The following is an 8482-nucleotide window of genomic DNA, read 5'->3' on the forward strand; positions in this document are numbered from 1 at the left end:
TGTTACGAAACTTAGCATTGGTCATCAACACGATGTCCTGAAGGAGCGTGAGAAGTTTCGAAACAGCGCCACCTATGGTGAATTTGTTTATTCAAATGCTTATAACTTTGGATGTGATCGACTTATTTTCACAAAACTCATTTCTTTAGACTCCTGAATCGTTGCCAAGTCCCACGATACTAAACATGCTAGGTTTCGCCTTACGGTTTGTGTAGCGTTGTGATTTAGCGCTTAAAAAAACATTTGGCTTTATCTTCGAAACCGCTTGTCCGATTGAGACGAAACCACCGTCAGAAGTTTGGAAACATAGGTCGATAGCTAACACTAATGTCCAAATGCGAAAATATTGATGTTTAGGGGTAGTAAATTCCAATCAAAGTCATGAGTCAGTCATTTTTTACGTGTTTTTTCATATAAATGTCTATAACTCTGAAGTGAATCGAGATATTTTCACCAAAATTGATACACATATGTATGGGCTCACTCTGAGGACACGTAAAAAAAAATTGTGGGACTGAGCCTCTTGGTGGCGCTATAATAGAACAAAACATGAAATTCCCACTGACTTCAATACAGTTTTGTGAAATAAAATGCTATACTAAACAAATGCATTGGTGTAATATTACGAAACTCAGAATGTGCCATCAGCACCATCCCCTGAAGGTACTCAAAATATTTCGAAACAGCGTTATAACAAAGTTATAACAAAATAACTAAAACAAAATATTAAAAGTTATAACAAAGTTTTCCAAAAAGGCTAATAACTTTTGAATACATTGGCCTATTGTACTGCAACTGGTCTTAATAGATTCCTTGGGTCAAGCCGAGAACATAGATAGAATAAGTTTTCTTTACTTGGCCTAACTTCCTGTCCGCCATCTTGATTTTCATTCAAAACCTACTTTTTTTAACTCCTCCTAGACCGTTTGTCCGATTTTCAACAAAATCGAATCGTATCATCTCAAGACCATGCCGATTAAAAGTTATGGATTTCGTGTCGATAGACATAACCGTTTTCGTATAGCGCAGCAGCAAAGTTGAGGCATGATGCCAAAAGCACTATTCAGGCTTTATTTCTGCATTGCCTTGACATATTGACACCAAACTTTGTATGTGTCACTGTCACTTCACTCTGACCACATCACATCAGTTTTGTAACTGCGCCACCTATTGGTCGAAAGTGATAATCCATTAAATCATATTTTGAATGACTTTTTATATTATTTTTCAGCCATTTCACCTAAAACCCTCTTTAACCCTCTGAGGTCTGAGCTGTTTTCTGGGCCATGGAGGTGTTCTGACATGCTCTGACATTTGTGTTTTTTTCTGTTACTAGTGACATTTTCATGGCTAAAGTCTGATTACACTGTATTCAGCACAAACTCTGCTACAATAATATATCAGCAGCATGTATGTAAAAGTTTGTAGTTTTGAGATAATGACATTTATGCGTGGTTTGTGAAAATACAAAAAAAAATTCTCACTGAAATAAGGCCATGAAACCCATACTGATTATTTCTTCACAAGACTTTTGAAAATTGTATGACATAGCCTAGAATATTTGCTCCAAAACTATGTGAAAATCACCCTGACTGCTCATTCAGATAAGACAATATATTGATTTAAAATTTCTAAGGCGTGTTTTGTGTGACAAAGCCATATGCGAAGAGGCGTGATCATCTCATAAATATGTAAGCTTTTAACACCCTATTAGGAGCAATCAGGCCCTGTCATTCAGAGCAACCTTGCACAAAGAATGAGGAGATTTAAAAAAGAATGGCTTTTAGATTGTTTGGATTTATTTACACAATCCAAAAATACAAATGACAAAAGAGCACATTGAAAACAATGATCCAAAGACAGAGACCTTTGTGCCATTCCTAAAAACATTGTACATACCTTTAATTTCCAAGGTGTTTGATTTTCACTTTACCATGTTCATGTACAGAGACTCATGTGAATGTTGAAGTCAGCAGGACTCAGTTGCATCTGGTCCCTGAAAGAAAAAAAAAAAAGAAAAAACTGTGAACATAATGATATCAAGAGAAACTATAGGGCTGCACGATTTTAGATTTTTCTGGTTAAAATTTATTTTTAAAATTCACAGAATACACACACACACACACACACACACACACACACACACACACACACACACACACACGTTTCCAACAACATATAATGAACACCAGGTTTGTTGTGCCTTGTAGGCATAGGCTACACAGTGCTGCATAAAATAATAATAACAATAAATTAAATCTTCCAAAAGATTTCAAGAACAACTACGCTAGAGAAAAATATATTGATTATCATATGTTACTTCAAATGTTTCCATTCGTTATGATGATATGAAATGAGATAATTGTAAAAACATAAAGCCTAATGTTTGGTGCATTTTTCCTTTCAAACGCAATCGCGCTCCAAAATATGATACATTAAAACCCACAGCGCGCTCCAAAATATGATACATTCAAACGCCATCGCGCTCCAAAATATTAAACATTATGGTTATACATATCTATGTTTGAGCAGATATCCACAAACAGTATTTATCAGGAAACACGGGTCTAAATAGTATAATATTCACCATATACAGTATCTAGCAACAGTTCAACTGCAATGTGAAGTTTATGCAACAATACCATAAACTAATAAGTAAGAATTTCTTACCTTACATCTTTCTTGTCTTCAAATCGCGTTCTTCTTCTTCTAGGGGTAAATCCAATGTAAGCTCAGACGTGTCTTCCAAACTCGACGAAAAGCAGAGACTTGTGAAGTTTTTTGGTGTTTTGTGTTTGAGGTAACAAGGGCGTTCGCGTCCCATGTGGAGATTTGCATGTGAATCTCTTTTGCGCGAGTGGGCGTGTCAAATTAAAAAGTAATTAGCAAGCGTTTGAGATACTGGACATCCTGTTGGTTTTATACAAATTACTTAAACAGAGAATATTTGTTTGCAGTTTGAATCCGATCATTTAAAAGTACACACTTAAATGTGTATAAAGGTGTATGGCTCATAAATGTGTGAGAAGTATTCGCTGAGTTTTGTTTCAGTTTATAGACGTGCTCAAGAAAAAAAAGTTCACCGCGACGGAGAGGCAGAACGCACACCCTGTTTATTTTCTTTATTTTACAAAAGCACAATGTTTTGATTTGATTGTAAGTGGACACATACAAAAGTAGAAATGTCACAGATTATTTTTTTATATTTCTTTTTTCTGTATAACCATAAATGACGGAGTAATTTAAGTTTATGTTGCTGCTATGTGAAAAAAATCCAGCAAAACGCGTCGGCGCGTTTCTCGACCTCAGAGGGTTAAATGTCTTTAATTGCTCATTGTTGCAGTTGGTCTGACACTTTCAGACATGTCGAAATGTCTTGTCGTCTTATTCTGCTTGGCCCCGGTAATTGCTGCTTGCAGCTATATTTATTATTATTATTCTTCCGCTCTTGGAGTCTATGGCAGCCCATAGAACCGATTGCGGGAAAGTTGTTTTGGTTTGACATTCTGATAGAGGACAGTCCCAACATTAAATACACCAATTTTGGTGTGTCTAAGTCATTCCCTCTAGCGCCACCACCTGTCCGAAATTTCACTTTTATTTTGCTAATAACTTTTGAACCGTAAGGCCAATCAACAAACTTATTTTTTCCTCTGATTCCTGAGCTCATGACGATTCGATTGCACCCTATGACGTCACTTTCCGTCATTAAAATATGGCCGCCATTTTGAATTATTCTCAAAACCTACTTTTTCGAACTCGTCCTAGACGGTTTGTCCGATTTGCACGAAAATTGAATCAGATCATCTTCAGGCAGTGGTGACAAAAAGTTATTAAAATCTAGTTGATTCGCTTAACCGTTGTCGATAAACCCACGAACAAATTTTACGTAGTGCTTGCAAAAACAGTCGTAAGGCTGTATATCCGCAACGCTTAATCGTATTCAAACCAAACTTGGTACAAGTCATCACAAGCATGTCCTGAGGCAACATGCTGCGTTTCAGCGCAGCGCCACCTACTGGTCCGGAGATATGAAAAATGGCTATTTTTGCTTATAACTTCTGAACAGTTTGTCCAAAAATCATAAAATTGGTCTCGTTAGATTCAGGGCAACATGCCGAGTCGACTGATGTCCAATTTGACCATATCGGTCATTTTGGCTGTCGGCCATTTTGAATTTTGTGCTAAAATTCTGTATTTTATGACTGCATGAACGGATTGTTACGAAACGTGGTATGGGTCATCAGCACAATGCCCTGAATGAGCCTGAGAAGTTTCGAAACAGCGCCACCTAGTGGTGAATTTTTTTTTTCAAATGCTTATAACTTTGGGTGTGGTCAACTTATTTTCACGAAACTCATCTTTTTAGACTCCTGAATCGTTGCCGAGTCCTACGATACCAAACATGCTAGGTTTCGCCTTACGGTTTGTGTAGCGTTGTGATTTAGCGCTTAAAAAATATTTGGCTATATCTTCGAAACCGTTTGTCCGATCGAGACGAAACCACCGTCAGAAGTTTGGAAACATAGGTCGATAGCTATACGCCAATGCCCAAATGCGAAAATATTGATAGTAAGGGGTAGTAAAATTCAATCAAAGTCATGTGTCAGTCATTTTTTACGTGTTTTTTCATATAAATGTCTATAACTCCGAAGCGAATTGAGATATTTTCACCAAAATTGACACACATATGTATGGGCTCACTCTGAGGACACGTAAAAAAAATGGTGTGACTGAGCCTCTTGGTGGCGCTATAATAGAACAAAACATGAAATTCCCATTGACTTCAATACAGTTTTGTGAAATAAAATGCTATACTAAACAAATGCATTGGTGTTATTTAATGAAACTCAGAAAGTGCCTTCAGCACCATTTCCTGAAAGTACCCAACATATTTCAAGACAGCGCCACCTAGTGGTCAAAAGTTAAAACAAAACTTCTAAAAATGCTAATAACTTTTGAATAAATCTGCCTATTGAAATGCCACTGGTATTAATAGATTCCTTGGGTCAAGCCGAGAACATAGAAACCAAGTTTTCCTTATTTGGCCTAACTTCCTGTCCGCCATCTTGATTTTCATTCAAAACATACATTTTCGAACTCCTCCTACACCGTTTGTCCGATTTTCACCAAAATCGAATCGTATCATCTCCAGACCGTGCCGACTAAAAGTTATCGATTTCGTCTCGATTGACGAAACCGTTTTCGTATAGCGCAGCAGCAAAGTTGAGGCATGATGCTAAAAGCACTATTCAGGCTTTATCTCTGCAATGCCTTGACATATTGACACCAAACTTTGTATGTGTCATTGTCACTTCACTCTGATCACATCACATCAGTTTTGTAACTGCGCCACCTATTGGTCGAAAGTGATAATGCATTACATATTTTTATTTACTGTTTCTATGAATTTTCAGGCATTTTGCCTAAAATCCTCTTTAATGTCTTTAATTGCTCATTGTTGCAGTTGGTCTGACACTTTCAGCAATGTTGGCATGTCTTGTCATCTGATTGTGCTTGGCCCCGCTAAATGCTGCTTGCAGCTTTAATTATTATTATTCTTCTTCCGCTCTTGGAGTCTATGGCAGCCCATAGAACCGATTGCGGGAAAGTTGTTTTGGTTTGACATTCTGATAGAGGACAGTCCCAACATTAAATACACCAATTTTGGTGTTTCTAAGTCATTCCCTCTAGCGCCACCACCTGTCCAAAATTTCACTATTATTTTGCTAATAACTTTTGAACCGTAAGGCCAATCAACAAACTTCTTTTTTCCTCTGATTCCTGAGCTCATGACGATTCGATTGCACCCTATATCATCATTTTCCGTCATTAAAATATGGCCGTCATTTTGAATTTTCCTAAAAAGGTACTTTTTCGAACTCGTCCTAGACGGTTTGTCCGATTTGCACGAAAATTGAATCGGATCATCTTCAGGCAGGGGTGACAAAAAGTTATTAAAATCTTGTTGATTCGTCAAACCGTTTTCGATAAACGCACGAATACATTTTACGTAGCGCTAGCAAAAACAGTCGTAAGGCTGTATCTCCGCAACGGTTTATCGTATTCAGACCAATCTTGGTACATGTACTCACAAGCATGACCTGAGGCTACATGCTGCGTTTCGGCGCAGCGCCACCTACTGGTCCGGAGATATGAAAAATGGCTATTTTTGCTTATAACTTCTGAACAGTTTGTCCAAAAATCATAAAATTGGTCTTGATAGATTCAGGGCGACATGCCGAGTCGACTGATATCCAATTTTGCCATATCGGCCATTTTGACTGTCGGCCATTTTGAATTTTGTGCTAAAATGCTGTATTTTAACAACGCATGAACGGATTGTTACGAAACTTGGTATGGGTCATCAACACTATGTCCTGAAGGAGTGTGAGAAGTTTCGAAACAGCGCCACCTAGTGGTGAATTTTTTTTTTCAAATGCTTATAACTTTGGGAGTGATCGACTTATTTTCACGAAACTCATCTCATTAGACTCCTGAATCGTTGCCGAGTCCAACGATACCAAACATTCTAGGTTTCGCCTTACGGTTTGTGTAGCGTTGTGATTTAGCGCTTAAAAAACATTAGGCTATATCTTCGAAACCATTTGTCCGATCGAGACGAAACCACCGTCAGAAGTTTGGAAACATAGGTCGATAGCTATACGCCAATGCCCAAATGCGAAAATATTGATAGTAAGGGGTAGTAAAATTCAATCAAAGTCATGTGTCAGTCATTTTTTACGTGTTTTTTCATATAAATGTCTATAACTCCGAAGCGAATTGAGATATTTTCACCAAAATTGACACAGATATGTATGGGCTCACTCTGAGGACACGTAAAAAAAATGGTGTGACTGAGCCTCTTGGTGGCGCTATAATAGAACAAAACATGAAATTCCCATTGACTTCAATACAGTTTTGTGAAATAAAATGCTATACAAAACAAATGCATTGGTGTTATTTAATGAAACTCAGAAAGTGCCTTCAGCACCATTTCCTGAAAGTACCCAACATATTTCAAGACAGCGCCACCTTTTGGTCAAAAGTTATAACAAAACTTCTAAAAATGCTAATAACTTTTGAATAAATCTGCCCATTGAAATGCCACTGGTATTAATAAATTCCTTGGGTCAAGCCGAGAACATAGAAACCAAGTTTTCCTTATTTGGCCTAACTTTCTGTCTGCCATCTTGATTTTCATTCAAAACATACATTTTCGAACTCCTCCTACACCGTTTGTCCGATTTTCACCAAAATCGAATCGTATCATCTCCAGACCGTGCCGACTAAAAGTTATCGATTTCGTCTCGATTGACGAAACCGTTTTCGTATAGCGCAGCAGCAAAGTTGAGGCATGATGCTAAAAGCACTATTCAGGCTTTATCTCTGCAATGCCTTGACATATTGACACCAAACTTTGTATGTGTCATTGTCACATCACTCTGACCACATCACATCAGTTTTGTAACTGCGCCACCTATTGGTAGAAAGTGATAATGCATTACATCAAATTTTTATTTACTGTTTCTATGAATTTTCAGGCATTTTGCCTAAAATCCTCTTTAATGTCTTTAATTGTTCATTGTTGCAGTTGGTCTGACACTTTCAGCAATGTTGGCATGTCTTGTCATCTGATTGTGCTTGGCCCCGCTAAATGCTGCTTGCAGCTTTAATTAGGGGCCAAGCACCGAAGGTGCGGAGGCACCTATTGTATCTGTTCCCGTTCTTATTATTATTATTATTATTATTATTATTATTATTATTATTATTCTTCTTCCACTCTGGGAGTCTATGGCAGCCCATAGAACCGATTGCGGGAAAGTTGTAATGGTTTGACATTCTGATAGAGGACAGTCCCAACATTAAATACACCAATTTTGGTGTGTCTAAGTCATTCCCTCTAGCGCCACCACCTGTCCAAAATTTCACTTTTGTTTTGCTAATAACTTTTGAACCGTAAGGCCAATCAACAAAATTATTTTTTCCTCTGATTCCTGAGCTCATGCCGATTCGATTGCACCCTATGTCGTCATTTTCCGTCATAAAAACATGGCCGCCATTTTGAATTATTCTCAAAACCTACTTTTTCGAACTCGTCCTAGACAGTTTGTCCGATTTGCACGAAAATTGAACCAGATCATCTTCAGGCAGTGCTGACAAAAAGTTATTAAAATCTAGTTGATTTGTCAAACCGTTTTCAATAAACGCTCGAACAAATTTTACTTAGCGCTTGCGAAAACAGTCGTAAGGCTGTATCTTCGCAACGCTTTATCGTATTCAGACCAAACTTGGTACATGTCATCACAAGCATGACCTGAGGCTACATGCTGCGTTTCGGCGCAGCGCCACCTACTGGTCCAGAGATATGAAAAATGGCTATTTTTGCTTATAACTTCTGAACAGTTTGTCCAAAAATCATAAAATTGGTCTTGTTAGATTCAGGGCAAAATGCCGAGTCGACTGATATCCAATTTTACCA

The 8482-nt window shown here is 37.8% G+C and overlaps 1 long non-coding RNA gene across 1 annotated transcript in view; it reads left to right on the top strand.

Moving 5' to 3' along the window:
- LOC309479895 overlaps window positions 1-7926 on the top strand; it is a 30403-nt gene extending 22477 nt beyond the window's left edge. The window contains exon 3 of the long non-coding RNA XR_014199461.1: window positions 7697-7926. This is a non-coding gene — a long non-coding RNA (uncharacterized lncRNA). The remainder of the gene's footprint in view (window positions 1-7696) is intronic.
- The last annotated feature ends 556 nt before the right edge of the window (window positions 7927-8482 follow it).

This window comes from Leuciscus leuciscus, assembly GCF_965113295.1.
Source record: "Leuciscus leuciscus genome assembly, chromosome: 17".
NCBI classification, from domain to species: Eukaryota; Metazoa; Chordata; class Actinopteri; order Cypriniformes; family Leuciscidae; genus Leuciscus; species Leuciscus leuciscus.